This window comes from Tachyglossus aculeatus, chromosome 19 (assembly GCF_015852505.1).
Source record: "Tachyglossus aculeatus isolate mTacAcu1 chromosome 19, mTacAcu1.pri, whole genome shotgun sequence".
Taxonomy (NCBI): Eukaryota; Metazoa; Chordata; class Mammalia; order Monotremata; family Tachyglossidae; genus Tachyglossus; species Tachyglossus aculeatus.
In genome coordinates this window covers 27682212-27700723 of record NC_052084.1, presented here as the reverse complement: position 1 = coordinate 27700723, position 18512 = coordinate 27682212, and positions in this window count along the sequence as shown.

Here is an 18512-nt window from a genome sequence, read left to right as displayed (position 1 = left end):
TAACCCTAATGTAGAAAGTAACATGGAAGCTTCCTAGATATCTACATAAGCTCATTGTGGGCAGGGAATGTCTGTTTATTTTTATATTGTACTCTCGAGCAGTTAGTACACTGCTCTGCATACAGTAAGCGCTCAATAAATATGATTGAATGAAGCATCACTGTTTGCGTTGCCAGGGCCAAGTTCAAGTTAGCAGCCTCTCTTCCTGCTTGTAACTTTCTGCTCCTCCTGCTGCTGAAAACATTTTCCAGACAGCATGAGAAATCAGCTGCCAAACCTCATTATTGATGGAGTCAGGTGGCAGATCAATGCTGGAGGAAAATCAATAGTAAAAATATTTTTCTGGGACGTATAAAGATGGAATGCCCACTAGAATTCCAACATGGAGACCAGGACCTGGTATCTTATCTGGTTTTCTTTATGATTCCATCAAGATCATACAATGCTTTAACTATTTTAGTGTTCTGAGGAGTTATTTTTGCTATTGCCTCCAATAACGGAGATATTGAATAGGTGGGGATTTGCCTGAAATTGAGACAACTATTTTTTTTGATGGCATTTATTAAGCGCTTACTATGTGCAAAGCACTGTTCTAGGCACTGGGGAGGTTACAAGGTGATCAGGTTGTCCCACGGAGGGCTCACAGTCTTAATCCCCATTTTACAGATGAGGGAACTGAGGCTCAGAGAAGTGAAGTGACTTGCCCAAAGTCACACAGCTGACAAGTGGCGGAGCAGGAACTTGAACCCATGACCTCTGACTCCAAAGCCCGGGCTCTTTCCACTGAGCCACGCTGCTTCCCACTGGGAAGCACACTGGGTTTGAAGACTGGCTTAGGACGATGTAGGTCAGTAAACTAGAATCAGGTTTCTAGACATAGGAGGTAAAATTCCCTCCTAGAATTGGAGTGGGAATTGATTGTTTTCAAGTGATCCTCCGGATAGTAGTAGTAATGGTATTTATTAAGCACTTATTGTGTGCAGAGAACTCTACTATATGCTAGGAAAGAATACATAGGTGGGAATTACACATGGCCCCTGACATTCAGAAGCTCACCATCTGGATGAAAATATTTAGCATTAATCAAGAAGTGTGAATGACTTACAAGGAGCAGCATGGCCTAGTGGAAAGAGCACGGGCCTGGGAATCAGAGGATCTGGGTTCTAATCCCAGCTCCACCAAATGTCCACTGTGTGACCTTGGCCAGGTCACTTCACTTCTCTGTGCCTCAGGTCCTCATCTGTAAAACGGGGATTATGATTCTGAGCCCTTTGTGGGACAGGGACTGTGTCCAACCTGATTATTTTATATCTACCCCCTTATCCACAGTGCCTGGCACATAGGAAGCACTTAACACATACCATAAAAAAAGGGTTTATTGATTCTTAATAATAATATCTAACAATAGTGGTATTTTTAAGAGCTTGTTCTGAGCTTAGCAATGTGATAGCTATGAGATAATCAGATCAGAGTCAGTTCCTCTCCCACATTGGGCTCTCATATTCATTCATTCATTCAGTCGTATTTATTGAGCACTTACTGTGTGCAGAGCACTGTACTAAGCGCTTGGGAAGTACAAGTTGGCAACATATAGAGACGGTCCCTACCCAACAGTGGTCTCATACTAGGGGTAGAGAGAACAGGTACTTACTCCCCCATTTTACAGATGAGAAAACAGAGGCCCAGAGGCATCAAGTGACTTGCCCAAGGTTACACAGCAGGAAAACTGTGGATCCAGGATTAGAACTCTAGTCTCTTAGCTTCCAGTTCTGTGCTCTTTCCAATACAGCCTACTCTGCCTCCAGCTGAGTGAATTAGGCAAAAGGAGAAGAAACTGACTTGAACACATCAATGGAAACGAATCAATTAATTGATCAATCGTATTTATTGAGCACTTTCTATGTGTGGAGCACTGTACTAAGCGCTTGGGAGAGTTCAACATAACAGAGTTGGTAGACGCAGTCCCTGTCCATAATCAATCAATCAATCAATCAATCGTATTTATTGAGCGCTTACTATGTGCAGAGCACTGTACTAAGCGCTTGGGAAGTACAAATTGGCATCACATAGAGACAGTCCCTACCCAACAGTGGGCTCACAGTCTAAAAGGGGGAGACAGACAACAGAACCAAACATACCAATAAAATAAAATAAGTAGGATAGAAATGTACAAGTAAAATAAATAAATAAATAAATAAATAAATAAATAGAGTAATAAATATGTACAACCATATATACATATATACAGGTGCTGTGGGGAAGGGAAGGAGGTAAGACGGGGGGATGGAGAGGGGGACGAGGGGGAGAGGAAAGAAGGGGCTCAGTCTGGGAAGGCCTCCTGGAGGAGGTGAGCTCTCAGCAGGGCCTTGAAGGGAGGAAGAGAGCTAGCTTGGCGGATGGGCAGAGGGAGGGCATTCCAGGCCCGGGGGATGACGTGGGCCGGGGGTCGATGGCGGGACAGGCGAGAGCGAGGTACAGTGAGGAGATTAGTGGTGGAGGAGCGGAGGGTGCGGGCTGGGCAGTAGAAGGAGAGAAGGGAGGTGAGGTAGGAGGGGGCGAGGTGATGGACAGCCTTGAAGCCCAGGGTGAGGAGTTTCTGCCTGATGCGCAGATTGATCGGTAGCCATTGGAGGTTTTTGAGGAGGGGAGTAATATGTCCAGAGCGTTTCTGGACAAAGATAATCCGGGCAGCAGCATGAAGTATGGATTGAAGTGGAGAGAGACACGAGGATGGGAGATCAGAGAGAAGGCTAGTGCAGTAGTCCAGACGGGATAGGATGAGAGCTTGAATGAGCAGGGTAGCAGTTTGGATGGAGAGGAAAGGGCGGATCTTGGCAATGTTGCGGAGCTGAGACCGGCAGGTTTTGGTGACGGCTTGGATGTGAGGGGTGAATGAGAGAGCAGAGTCGAGGATGACACCAAGGTTGCGGGCTTGTGAGACGGGAAGGATGGTAGTGCCGTCAACAGAGATGGGAAAGTCAGGGAGAGGACAAGGTTTGGGAGGGAAGACAAGGAGCTCAGTCTTCGACATGTTGAGCTTTAGGTGGCGGGCGGACATCCAGATGGAGATGTCCTGAAGGCAGGAGGAGATGCGAGCCTGGAGGGAGGGGGAGAGAGCAGGGGCAGAGATGTAGATCTGGGTGTCATCAGCGTAGAGATGATAGTTGAAGCCGTGGGAGCGAATGAGGTCACCAAGGGAGTGAGTGTATATTGAGAACAGAAGGGGACCAAGCACTGAACCTTGGGGAACCCCCACCGTAAGAGGATGGGAGGGGGAGGAGGAGCCTGCAAAAGAGACTGAGAAAGAACGACCGGAGAGATAATAATGAGTATATTCCATCTAGCAGGGGAGGCAGACAGAAATATAAATACATAAATTACAGATATATTCATAAGCGGTGTGGAACCGATGCCAATTCAAATATCGGGTCAGAGGGTAGAGACAGATGAGAGTATTAATGCCTGTAGATAGAAATTGAGAAGTTCGGGTCACAGTGATGGGTTCTGGGAGGCCTGTGATGTCTGCTTTAGAAGATCACAGGGAAGTCAGTGGAGACCCCACGAACAAAGATGTAACTTGGAAAGAGTTTGGAAGCTGGATTCCAGCCCAGGGAATAATGCAGAGCCAGGAAGAGATTTATGAATTCAACGGGATTTGATTCTATGCTCCGACCTTGTACTGATGCAAGCTTGTTTCCTGCTGAGAGGCTGGTTCCAATTGTTGTCTATCAATCAATCAATCAATGGTATTTAATGAATGCTTACTATATGCAGAGCACTGGACTATTAGTTTGGGAGAGAGCAATAGAATAGCAATATTCACTGCCCACAGTGAGTTTACAGTCTACAGAGAAGCAGCGTGGCTTAGTGGAAAGATCCCAGGCTTGGGAGTCAGAGGTCATGGGTTCTAAACCCTGCTCTGCCACTTATCAGCTCTGTGACTTTGGGCAGTCACTTAACTTCTCTGTGCCTCAGCTACCTCATCTGTAAAATGGGGATTAAGACTGTGAGCCCCAACTGATTCCCTTGTATCTACCCCAGTGCTTGGCACATAGTAAGCGCTAAACAAATACCATCATCATCAGAGAGTTCACTTAATAGATAAATCACCTTTTTTTAGCCTCAGCAATGTATTTTGCCTTTATTTTACAATACAAAGATTGAGAGAGTGATAGTCATGGACTAGCAAACCCCTCAATATATGAAGAAACACTGCTCAAAAATCAGCTTCTTTGGCAGGGTAACCTAAATCGGCTATATTAGCGGGTAACCTAGTGTCAAGATATGGATGTGAGCCAGAAGACTTGAGGTCTACTCCCTACTCTGGCACTTCCCTGCTGTGTGACCTTGGGCAAGTCACTTTGTTCTTCAGATTTCTCCCCTGTAAAAATAGGGCTAAGATACCAGTTGTCTTTCCCCCTTATACTGTGAGTCCATTGTGAGATGGAGACTGTGTCCTATATGATTTTTTTATGGTATTTCTTAAAGTGAGGCATAGAGAAGTTAAATGGTTTGCCCATGGTCAATAGTAGACAAATGACAGCCAGAATTAGTACACAGGTCTCCAGACATCCAGGCCCATGCTCTTTCCATCTAGGTCTTGCGAGAAACACATTCTCAGGGTGAATAGGGCTTATTTTACACCTTGGAATCACTGGTAATTGTTGACCCTTTGTCTTAACCCCTTTACCAACATGTTTCCATCCACCATTTAGGGAACATCTAAATGTAAATATAATGTTGCATTTTTAGCAGTTGTGTACTGTTTTTTTCTCACATCATTCACAGGTTCTCACTTTACAATTGAACAATCTGTTCTAAAGACTGAACGGAAAAATGACTGGGTTTTCCAGAAGCTGGCTCGATGCCACTAAGAATCTGATGAAGTAATCCTCCTCAAAACGTGCTTTGGTCATTCTCTTATCTCACTGCCAGATTTACCTCCACTGGTGGCCCGTATCTCGGTGAGAAGGTTTGGACTTTCTCCAAGGACTGGCTCAGGGCTAGTTTCCCGATTTACCCATATCCAAAACACCAATTTTGGAATTTTTCCCTCATCGGAGCCTCCAAACTGTGATGAAAACAGAACAGTTTCCACTCTAATTTTTTTTCTTTCTTTCTTTCTGGACTGAAATTTTCTGAGTTTGCTTCTGCAGTCACCAGGCTAGCCATTTTAAGAAATCCTCCTCAGCCGGAGAGAAAAAAGAGTTTCTGATCTGTATGAGCATCTGAAGAATGGCGGTTTCAGATCTTCTCTGGGGAGTTTGGATTTTGGATTATGCCACAACAGATGGCTTCTTCTTGATTGAGGTGAAAGGTTGAACTAACTGGAGGGATTGATGCGGGAGGGTTTTCGATAGATAACCAGTCCGGAGTGAATCTGTAAATGGGTTGATTCACTAGAGAAAACTCCTTTTCCATTAACCCTTCCATGCTGGATAATTCACAAAATTTCTTTTCAGTGGCTTCAGAAGGCTGACAGGAAAACTGCAGGGAAACTTGTTTTGGGCAGGAAATATGTCTACCAACTCTGTTAGATTGTACTCTCCCAAATGCTTAGTACAGTGCTCTGCACACAGTAAGCGTTCAATAAATATGGTTGATTGATTGATTGTTAAGATTTTAAAAGCACTTTCCATTGACTTGTATGCCTTTGAGGGGAGGGATACCATCTCTATTTCATTGTTCTCTTCCAAGTGGTTTTTTTTTGTGATTTTTTAGGGTATTTGTTAAGTGCTATGTGCCAGGCATCCGCCTAAGCACTGAGGTAGATACAAAATAACTAGGCTGAATACCGTCCATGGGATTTACAATCTTAATCCCCGTTTTACAGATGAGGTAACTGAGGCCCAGAGAAGTGAAGTGTTACTTATCCAAGGTCACACAGCAGAGAAGCAGCATGGCTCAGTGGAAAGAGCCCGGGCTCTGGAGTCAGTGGTCATGGGTTCAAATCCCAACTCTGCCAATTGTCAGCTGTGTGACTTTGGGCAAGTCACTTAACCTCTCTGTGCCCCAGTTACCTCATCTGTAAAATGGGGATTAAGATTGTGAGCCCCCCATGGGACAACCTGATTACCTTGTTAACTCCCCAGCGCTTAAAACAGTGCTTTGCACATAGTAAGCACTTAATAAATCTCCCCCTCCCCATCCCCCTTGCCTTGCCTCCTTCCCCTCCCTACAGCACCTATATATATGTATATATGTTTTTACATATTTATTACTCTATTTATTTTACTTGTACATATTTATTCTATTTATTTTATTTTGTTAATATGTTTTTTGTTGTCCGTCTCCCCCTTCTGGACTGTGAACCCACTCTTGGGTAGGGACCATCTCTATATGTTGCCAACTTGTACTTCCCAAGCGCTTAGTACAGTGCTCTGCACACAGTAAGCACTCAATAAATACGATTGAATGAATGAATGACAGAGCCGGGATTAGAACCATTGACCTTCTTACTCCCAGGCCCACGCTCTACCCACTAAGCCATGCTGCTTTATTAAGTGCTAACTATATGCCCAGCCCTGGGCTAAACACTGTCCTAGGAACAACGGAATTAGATCAGACAACCTTCCTAAAAAATATCAGCTCCGCACTTCCTTCCCTAGGCTGGTAGCCCTGGGCTACAAATCACCAATATCTCCTTAGGTAAAAGATTACAACAACAACAGTGTCTGTGATGTTTCTAAATTCTCCAAAGTCTCATTCTAGAACCTAAGTAGCACCTAGCATTTAGCACACGAGGGAAAGGAAGGACACAGTAATGGGGCAAATGAATATCCTGAACTCTTCAGAATTCCACCCTTCTCAAAGAAACTCCCCTTGTGCATTTCTCCCCTAGCAATTAGAGTTATTCTCACTGATGTCAGCGGGTGAGTGACTGACATAATAGTAATGATATAAATGATGGCATTTGTTAAGCGCTTATTTTGTGGCAAGCACTGTTCTGAGCGCTGGGGTAGATACAAGGTAATTAGGATGTCCCACGTGGGGCTCACAGTCTTAATCCCCATTTTCCAGATGAGGTAACTGAGGCACAGAGAAGTTAAGTGACCTGACCAAAGTCACATATCTGATAAGTGGCAGAGGCGGAATTAGAACTCATGACCTTTGACTCCCAAGCCTGTGTTCTTTCCACTAAGCCACACCGCTTCTCACAATCAGCACCCCTGATTTAGCCCTCCTTTCTTCTTTTACCGCTCCCTTCTGCATTGCCCTGACTTGCTCCCTTTATCCATCTCCCCTCCCAGCCCCACAGCACTTATGTCCTTATCTGTCATTTATTCATACTGCTGTCTGTCTCTCCCTCTAGCTCGTTGTGGGCAGGGAATGTGTCCACTTATTGTTATATCACACACTCCTGAGCACTTAGTACAGTGTTCTGTACCCAGTAAGTGCTCAGTAAGTACGACTGAATAAATGAAAAGCAAATGGAAACATCATATTTTCTATCCCAGACTTTCCTCAGCGGACCTTAGAGGCTAAAAGCTGATCAAATGTTACATCATCACTTGCCTCCCAACTAGGGGACTGTTGTTCAGGAAAGCTTTAATTTTCCAAAGTGGTGATTCATGCCCGGATGAAGCTTGCTGGAAGGTCACTGCAGGAAGTGTCAGGAACATGATATGGATCTTGGCCACCTCTCCTGTTCCCTGTTGTCTTCCGGCCAAGATCTTGCCCCGTTCCAAAATGGTCCAAGAAATTTGACTTCCAGACTTGCTATTTTTGCAGCGGGGCACAGGGTTGAGACGGCACATGAATTTTTAGAGGATGGGCTTGGTGGCCAGGGGAATATGCCAAGATTGAGAGATGTGATAGGTTTATGTCAAAGTCAGGTGTATCTGGAGCTCTTTGGGATGCCGAACAGGGAATTATTATATTATACAATAATCATATTTTAATGCTTATTGTAACATTTATCGTCGTGAATGACGAGAAAAGAATATCATTAACAAGGAGCTGCAAATTTCCATGGCAACCATCGGAAAAGGAGCAAACATTTACTTCTGTCAGTTCCATTAAGTGAACCCGATTTGAATGATGGATGTGTGGCATTTTACTCTCCTTTTCTTCCTTCAACTCTGAGAAGCACAGCAGGGTTTGAACTTTTGACCTTTTAAAAACTCCAATATTTCCGGGGGATGAACCTTCAGCCAGGTCTGCTGGGAGCTCTGTCCTACTGGGACCCTCAACTTGAACTTCAGCAGGCTTCACTGCCTGTGGCGTCCCAAAGAGCTCCAGAAACACTGACTTTGATGCAGACCTATCGCATCCTCTCAATCTTGGCATATTGCCCTGGCCACCAAGCCACTCCTCTAAAAATTATTTTACCATCGCAATCCCGTGCCCCACCATAAATATAGCAAGCCTGGAAAGTCAAATTTCATGGACCATTTTCAAATGGGGCACGATCTTCTGCCAGTTTCAGGAGGTTTTTATATTTTGTCTTGAGTCTGGGATAAGCAAGCACCTCCAAGAGTGGTATGAACCGAGCCAGGAACCAAGATAATAATAATAATGGCATTTGTTAAGCACTTACTATGTGCAAAGCACTGTTCTAAGCACCGGGGAGGATACAAGGTGATCAGATTGTCCCACGTGGGGCTCACAGTCTTCATCCCCATTTTACAGATGAGTAACTCAAGCACGGAGAAGTTAAGTGACTTGCCCAAAGTCACACAGCTGACAATTGGTGGAGTCAGGATTTGAACCCATGACTTCTGACTCCCAAGCCCATGCTCTTTCCACTGAGCCACGCTGCTTCTCTAGAGTCAGGTAAAGAATGCTTCGGTCAATTGTCTGTGTGACTTTGGGCAAGTCACTTAACTTCTCTGGGCCTCAGTTACCTCATCTGTAAAATGGGGATTAAGACTGTGAGCCCCCCCCGTTGGACAACCTGATCACCTTGTAACCTCCCCAGCACTTAGAACAGTGCTTTGCACATAGTAAGCGCTTAATGCATGTCATCATTATTGTTATTATTATGACCTAGAAAATAACACATTTCTTATTTCACTGCATTTGTTAAGCACTTACTATGTGCTAGGCATTTTTCTAATTGCTGGGGTAGATACAAGCTCATCAGGTTGAACACAGTCCACTGTCCCACATGGGGCTCACAGTCTTAACTCTGATTTTACAGACGAGGGAACTAAGACACAGAGAAGTGAAGTGACTATCCCAAAGTCACACGGCAGACAGGTGGTGGAGTTGGAACTAGAACCCAGAACTTTCTGATTCCCAGGCCCGTGCTCTATATGCCACTTAGGGCATGCTGCTTCTTTTTTGTTTCGTGTTCTTCAGGAAACGGAAGTTATCCTGCCACGTAGTTAATCTCCCAGTCAAAAATTCAGCCGTCCAAAGACCTCTTTGCTGGGAGAAGCTCAGCCTTGTTTTCAAGCCACAAGATTGTCCTTATTCAAGAAGTTTTGGAAAGGGAGGACAGAGGAGCAGGGAATGTATAAAGAACTGACTTTGCTTATTCTCATTGAAAATTCCAGTCTTGTCAACACATTTCAGTTCTCCTCGTCCACTCTAATCTTATTTATTTGTGCCTTTGACACCTCCTATGAGCTTTCCTCAGACTCCTTATTTTGACTGAAATGGTTCTTCTGTTTTTTTATTTTTTTGTTAAATTTTTTTTCTACCAGGAAAATGATCCTGTTTCGGGGTCACCAGTAGTAACTCAGCATTCTTTCAAATCCGTGGATTAAAGAGCACATTTTCATTAATTATACACAACAGATTTTCATGACAACAGTGTGGAATTGACAGAACATTTGCTTTAGTCAAAGTTCTAATAGATGAACCTGAGGTGAATCCTAGAAGGATGATACTTTACTCTGTTTTTAATTCACAACCCAGGGTGAGGATAGTGACAGTGATTTGATTTTACTTGGCCCATTATTTTCTCCTATTACTGTTTCCATGTTAATGAAATTCCTTGAACTAAACTGTTTTTATCAGTCCCAGCCTGTTTACTGCATATTAAGAGAAATTTCTTGTTAACATTAATTAATCTGCTGGTAGTTCAATTTAATAACAAAAAAACTGTGCTGAAGAACATCACAGTTTAAATCGGAGTTCGACAATGGCATTTTAGCTACGGTTTACGGCTAATCCAAGAAGAAATAGGACAAATAAATAAAGCACGCTGTATGTGTATGTATCCCAGGGTTTCAATTATAGGTGTAAGACACTCTTATTTCCCAGGGAGTTCAAGAGCAGAGTAGCATTCCACTGCATAAAGGTCAAGAGCTCTCTGGATTCTTCTTTAACTACATGAATCAGTTAAGCCCCACCTAAGAAAGGTTTTTGGAGAGATCAAACCCATTCCAGTTTGCTCACTAAATGGAATGATGTTTCCATTGACGTCCCCCCTCCTTTTTTTTTTTAAATGGTATTTGTTAAGCGCTTACTAAGTGCCAGGCACGCACTAAGCACTGAGGTAGATAAAAAATAATCAGGTTGGACACAGCCCATGTCCCACAGGGCTCACAGTCTTAATCTTCTGTTTTACAGATGAGGTAACTGAGGTACAGAGAACTGAAGTGACTTGCCCAAGGTCACATAGCAGACAGATGGCAGAGCTGGGACCAGAACCCAGATCCTTCTGACTCTCAGGCCTGAGCTCTATTCACTGGGCTTGGCTACTTCTCACCCCTCACTGGAAGTTGCTCATATTGCCTTTGTAAGAACTGTAAGAATTTTTGTAAGAATTTGTTAAGTGTTTACTATGGGTCGAGCACTGTGCTAAGCACTGGCTGGGGTCGATACAAGATCATCAGGTCAGACATATTCCCTGTTCGACGAGGGGCTCACCTTCCAAGTAGGAAGGGAAACAAGTATTGAATCCCTAATTTGGCAGGTGAGGAAAGCGAGGCATGGAGTGACATAAGTGACTTGCCCAAGGTTTCACAGCAGTTAAGTGGCAGAGCCAGGAAACTGTAAGCTCGTTATCTGCCCTGCTGCATCTGGTAGAAAGGCAATCTATGGCAGCTAGGACTAAACGACTTACTGGAAAGATAAGAAGGTGGAGAAGTGGCATGGCCTAGTAGAAAGAGCATGGATGGGAACCCAGGATAGACCTGGGTTCTAATCCTGGCTCGACCACTTGTCTGTTTTGTGACCTTGGGCAAGTCACATCACTCCTCTGTGCCTCAGTTCCCTCATCTGCCAAATGGGGATTCAATACCCGTTTTCCCTCCTACTTAGACTGTGACCATGTTATCTGCCCCGATGAGCTTGTATCTCCCCCCACTTAGTGCAGTGTTTGCCCAAATTAAGCCCTTAAAAAATACCTTTATTATTATTAATGGTACAAAATACCATTATATCATTACTATTATTTAGAGTGAAAGAGCCTGCATGAAAAATATCATGTGTTTCCCCCTCTAATCTCAATTAACGAAAAAGTTACCACTAGAATATCAGGGCTGCACTGCATAGCAGGAGGAAGAATTATCTTTTCCAAGAGCGAGCTGGTCTCCTGCCTATGAACAAGAGAACCAAGGGACAATCTCTTTCTCATTTGATCTTTCACTAGTAATAATAACGACGGTATTTGTTAAGTGCTTACTCTGTGTCAAGCACTGTTCTAAGCACTGGAGTAGATACAAGCAAATCAGGTTGGATACAGTCCCTGTCCCACGTGAAGCTCACAATCTAGATCTCCATTTTACAAATGAGGTAACTGAGACCCAAAGAAGTAAATTCCACAAGGTCACACAGCAGACAAGCAGCGGAGCCGGGATTAGAACCCATGACCTGTGCTCCCAGGCCTGTGCTCTATCCACTATGCCATGCAGGTGAGGCCCCTCTGCCACCTCTCACCCACTTTTTACTTTGGCTTCCTATTCCTCCTTGTCAACAGTACATTTTATAGCAACCTTTCCTGACATGCAATATTGTCAGCCTTTTAAGAGCACTGAACCTCTGCTTTGGGGAACTCTTTCCAAACTCCACAAGCACATTTTACAAACCCCTTCCATATCCTACTGGCATCCGCATCGCATAGTTACCATAGGTGTCTCAGGGAGGCACGTGCTTATAATGAGGAATCAATTAATCCATTAAAAATCCTACATAATGGCTTCATAAAACAGCTAGCATTTTTTTTCCAGTGGTCCTGAGTACCAAACAGATCTTCCCTCCTCTCACTATACCCGCTCTGTTCCACCAGACTGAAGAATTCTTCCTGAATTCTGTTTAGAGATATGTAATGCGGGTTTTTTTTCCTTTCTTTTCCCGCAATAGTCATTTTACTTTGATCTCTAAGCAGCTGAACCATTAAACATAAGCATACTCATAAGCCAGGTACAAGGCAGGCAAAGCCTGTGATTTCTAGGAGAAGGTCACAACCCAGAATTTTTTTTTAAATAACTATTACAATGAGGAACAGCATCGAGCTACAAAAGGAATAGTTATAATTTATGCCTGGCTTACTTCAGCAGAATATAGTTTATTTATAAACTGCTTATGGCAAACTCTGTATGCCCCTGTTCTATGCATGTACTGAACTGTCTTCTGGTAAATTATTTAAATTACACCTAGCAGTAATTCCTGAGGACTTTCATACTTCATTTTCTCTATTAATGTAACAGGGAAAAGCTGCTTTGCAAGGATTGCTCCAAATTCCCCAAGTGTGAATTCTAAACTCTGTATGTGTTGCATTATCCCTGTCAAAAAACTTGTCTTCTCCTGAAATTTATTACTGAAGTCTCTCCACTAGAGCTACTCATTGAAGCCTTACAGAAACCTCATACATGATTTAAGCAGCTAACAGCAGTGAAAGAAATAGGTCAGGTAAAAAAAAAAAAACCCGAATTTAAGCTACCTTCACTTATTACTTATGCAAGATTATGCATAATTTAGCACACTGCTGAATATGCAAGGACAGAATAATTGTTTACCAAAATATTTACTCTGTGTAGGTACCTGTGTTTTAGCGAGATAAGGTGATTTCTCAGTTCTTGCAAATCATTTTAGAATAAAAAAAAAGAATAAGCTTTTGATTGGGTTGATAACTGCATGACATTCCCGGTAAACAAAAATCTTGTTTAAAAAACCGAATTCTAAGAGTATCTCCTCAAATTCTCCAGATGACACTGCAGTGCAGTCAATCCATTTAGATTTCTTCTCTTCTTTTTCTTTCAGTCACCACAGTCCTGCAGTCATAAATCTTATCAATCATCTGTTCATTCAATTGTATTTCTTGAGTGCTTACTGTGTGCAGAGCACTGTACTAAGCGCTTATCTATCACCCCTAGCTCTTAGAGCAGGGCTTGGCACATAGTAAATGCTTAACAAGTACAATGCTATTAATAGTACTACTACTATTAGTACTAATAGTAATAATAATAATGAATTAGTGGTATTTACTGAGCACTTACTGTGTGCAAAGCACTGTACTAAGAAGCAGTGTGGCCCAGTGAGAAGCAGTGCTGCCTAATGGATAGAGGCCGGGCCTAGGAGTCCAGAGGCCCTGGGTTCTAATGCTGACTCTGCCATTTATCTGCTGTGTGACCTTGGGCAAATAGCTGCACTTTTCTGGGCCTCAGTTACCTCATCTGCAAAGTGGGGATTAAGACTGTGAGCCCCATGTAGGACAGGGACTACGATTGACTCACTAGAGCCTTTCCACCAAAATGATAACTCAGCGTCCAACACAGACATATCTTGTTATTTTCTCTTTTTAAAAAGAAAGAACAGCTCTGTAATTCTATCAATGATATTTTTTCAATTTTTTATGGTAATTGTTAAGTGCTCACTGTGTTTCAGGCACTGTACTAAGCACTGAGGTAGATACTGCTTCTCATTGGTCCCTTACTATGTGCAGAACACTGTACTAAGTACTTGGGAGAGTACAACATAATGTAATTGGTAGGCACATTCCCTGCCCATGAGAGGGTATGACTGAGACTTGTCTGAAAATTAAACTTACTTCCAGCACAGGCCTGGAAGTCAGAAGTTGATTGGTTCGAATCCTGGCTCTGCCACTTGCCTGTGTGTGACCTTGAGCAAGTCATTTCTCTTCTCTGGGCCTCGGTTATCGCATCTGTGAAATGGGGACTGAGACTGTGAGCCCTGCGTGGAACAGGGACTATATCCAGCTCGATTTGGTTGTATCCACCCCAGAGCTTAGTACAGTGCCTGACACATAGTAAGTGCTTAATAAATACCACAGTTGTTATTATTATTATTAACTCACAGACCCATTTCACAATTTGAGAACAAGAGCTTTTCTTCCTTTTCTTATGCTTCCTTTTAAAATGCACCAGGTTGCGGTATTAAACAATGGCAGGGCAGAGGACAGGGTGCATATCGAAGAGATATTTTGGGGAATACACTGCCCTTTAAGCCACTCTAAGCGATGCAACGGCCTCTTTCTAATTTGTGTGCTGTGGGTTCTCTATGCTGCTTGGCTTCATTATCCTGTAAATCCTCAAAAATCACAACCCTGCCTCCTGATTGGGAGGATTGTCTGCCCCATAAAAAGCCCCGTAAATCAAATTAAATGACCCCTGGGGCAGGGCAGCGTTTCCTAGATGAAAATCAGTTGATCCTGAAAGAAGTGTGACATGATACCCGCGTAGAAGGGGAGTTGGGGATTTATGGAAGTCATGCGATTTGAAGTTGACATCTGGGTGAATTGGAGACAAGGTTTCTGTGTGGATCGGTGTTGCAAATCACCCTCCTTAGAGCTGTAGAAGATACCTCTTGCCGCTAATAATAACTGTGGTACTTGTTAAGAGCTTACTAAGTTCTGAGCAATGTACTAAGCTCTGGGGAATGTACAGGTTAATGAGGTCAGACACAATTCCTGTCCCATATGGGGCTCACTTTCTAAGTAGGAGGGAGAACAGGTTTACTTGTTTTGATGTCTGACTCCCCCCCTGGAGACTGTGAGCCCATAGTTGGATAGGGATTGTCTCTATTTGTTGCAATTTGTACTTTCCAAGCACTTGGTACAGTGCTCTGCACACAGTAAGCACTCAATAAATACGATTGAATGAATGAATGAACAGGTCCTTAATCCCCATTCTACAGGTGAGGAAACTGAAACATCGAAAAGTTAAATGACTTACCCAAGGGCACACAGTAGGCAAGGGGCAGAGTCTGGATAAGAAACCAGGTCCTCTGACTCTTAGACTTGTGCTGTTTCCTCAAGCCATGCTGCTTCTCTACTACTGCTCCTACTAGACAAGCTGGAGACGGAACAGAGCTTGTAATTCACTGGAGGAAGACAGACTTTTGAACCCTGAGTTAACAGAATCCTAGGTTGTTGACTCTGAAGTGGTGATGGAGGAAGAGCTAGGAAAACCAATGGATTGAGCATCAGTGATTTGATTTTAAAACATACAATCAGCTCACCCCACCCTACCTCCCCTCGCTGATCTCCTACTTCAACCCAGCCCACACAATCCTCTCAAGTGTTGGCTTACTCTGCCCCAATCTCGTCTATCTCACTGTCAACCCCCTTCCCACATCCTCCCCCTAGCCTGGAATCCCTCCCTGTCCAAATACACCAGGCCATCACTCTCTCCACCTTCAAAGCTTACATCGCTTCCAAGAGGCCTTCCCCAATTAAGCCCTCTTTCCTCCAGGTCATATATTATAAATTATTTATTCATATTAATGTCTGCCTCCCCCTCTAGACTGTAAGCAGATAATTCTGTTCTATTGTAGCCTCCCAAGCACTTAGTACAGTCCTCTGCACCTAGTAAGTGCTCAATAAATGAGTGATTGAATGATTGACTGGTTAAAAAGTAGAATTTGCATTTTCCACTTTCCTGAATTTTGTTTTTTTCTGTAGATTCCCCAGTTGCAGGATCTGAGATTTCGGCTAAACTTTCCTGTTTCAACCCTCAAATTCTTGTCTTCATTTATTCTAGAGAAATAGTGAGAGGATAGTTGAGCTGTTTGGGAAAGTCTTTGCACTCCTCTAAAGAAATGCACTTGGAGAAACATCAGCAAATGAGAAATATTTTATCCGTTATAAATTATATCCACTCATCAGTTAGCTGAACCCAGGCTCATCTGAGTAAATCCCAAAATAATTCAGACAACTGGATTCAATCAGGGGCCCTCCGAACTGAGCCAATCAAAATCAGTTTGGTTCAGTTAACCAAAATTTCACTGTTTAAAACTCATCTCCCTTCTGAATTTGGATGAGCTTTCCACTGCATTATGTCTTTTGGAAAAGCACTATTCATGAAGTAAAAAAATTTCCATCAAAATACATGATGATTTGTAATTGATTCTTAAGGAATGAATATCATCACCTATGTTATTCTTGGTTCCTGGAAAGAATCTGTTACACAAATATGAGTGAGTGTGTGTGTGTGTGAGTGTGTGTGTGTGTGTATGAGCAAAGCATGTCACATATTAAGTGTACTTTCCAAGTTAATTTTTACCAACCCACATCTAATACACTCTAAGACTGTGAGTCCTGATTATCCTAGTGCTTAACATATTTTTGGCACGTAATAAGCACTTATTAAATATTATTATTATTATTACATGACATGACATTTTACATACACATTATATTTACATAGATGCCTGGTTTTCTTTCATTGAAACTTCAGAAAAATCATCACTAAGAATAGGCTCCAACAAAGCTAATGTAACAGAACAGTTCATCTTGACCTCCTATATTAGTGAAGTTAACCAAAGGGAGATTTAGCACAATTTCACTGCTAGGTGATCTGCAAAAACAAAGTCACTGATTATTAAAACATTTTCAGAATCTGCTAGAGTGTTTAGAAGATGACTTTACCCCTATTGACTTTCCATATTTTTTAATGATATTTGTTAAGTGCTTACTATGTGTCAGGCACTGTACTAAGCACTGGGGTATATCCAGGCTAATCAGGTTGGACACAGTCCATGTCCCACATGCGGCTCACATTCTTAATCACCAATGTAAAGATGAGGTAAACTAAGGCGCAGAAAAGTTAAATGACCTGCCCAAGGTCATACAGCAGACTAACAGTGGAGCCGGAATTAGAACCCAGGCCTTCTGACTCCCAAGCCCGTGCTCTTTCCACTAGGCATGCTGATTTAAACACATCTGTAAACCAAATGCATCTTTCTAACACAAGATTTATTTTATGAAAAGCAGCCAGCATTTTCGTGACTAGATTTCAAGATACTATTTCCTCTACTGGTTGTTTTGGCTCTCAGAGAGGATTTCTTGGCTTCAGTCTCAGAATTCTGCAGCAAGGGACCAAGAGAGTTACTTCAAATAAACCATCCTCAAAGCGCAGAGTTTGTTTTCACTGGATTACCACCCAGATAGTAGGGAAGACTAAGGTGTTTCCACAGGATTCCAATGAAAACCACCATTCATTTTCATTTAAAAAAATCTCTTCTTCAGCCATTTGGTTTGAGTTGTTTGAAAATGCTCTGAATAAACTGATTGTTTTTATTTTTCAAATTGCAAGCGCCACAGAGGTAACGTGGCAAAAACCACACAAGGTGGTTAAACAGCTTATGAATTAAACTCCATATAAGCAAATTTCTATGTAAGTAATTTATATTGTATGGTAAACTTGTAGCCAACTAGACCAGCAAATTAAAACATTAATCACATCTGTAAAATTTAGGGCCTTGTGCATACAGAAAAAAAAATATTAGGGAAATACATTTTCTTGTATTGCTGAAATAAATATTCCACATATGGAAGCGAGTCTAACCCTTCTCATTATAGTGTGGATGAAGATGAACATTAAGGCCATATAACATTTCTTTCTGAATTAGTCGATAGCTCATTTCGGAAGGTAGCCCCATGTGCAAATCAGATTTGCAATCCTTTTTCCCTCTCCACTGAGGCTTTTCATCACTGTTAGGTAACCACAGCGATTATTCCATAGCCATACTGATGAGATGGCAAAACAGATACGAGCTTTCTCTCCGGCATTAAGCAGGATGTAAGCCGTGGTAAACTAACTTGCCCTGAAATTATCAAGCGTTCCAGAGCTTATCGGCCTCAGTCACAGAAATCCACCCCTTCCCAATCCCTCCCCATTTCCTGTCACATACACATTTTTACCCTGCTCTCCTCTTCATATAGCCGCTCCACTGCTTTGATTTACGGCCCTATTTAAACAGAGGGTGAGGTTGCTTTAGGTGTAGGATCGGTTTCTGCAACGTATTTTAAACTTTAAAGGATGTGCTTTCCCCTTCACTGACTGCCTAATAGAACATGTACCATCTCCAGCTCTGATGGAAACTTCGACTTGACTAAACTTGGAAGTTGAAACCTCTGGATCAAGCTAGAAAGCTCTCCCACAGGTGTTGATTCCAACTCCCGATATGAAAATCCAGATGTCATCTCTCCACCTAAAAAGAAAGACCTCAGGAAATGGTGCGGCCGAGCAGAAAAAGCGCGGGCCGCAGCAAGTCACTAGTGTCTCTGGGTCTCGGTTTCCTCACTGGCAAAATGGGGATAAAATTGATTATTTTTAAATCTATTTAGATAAGCAGTGTGGCCTATAGGAAAGAGCACG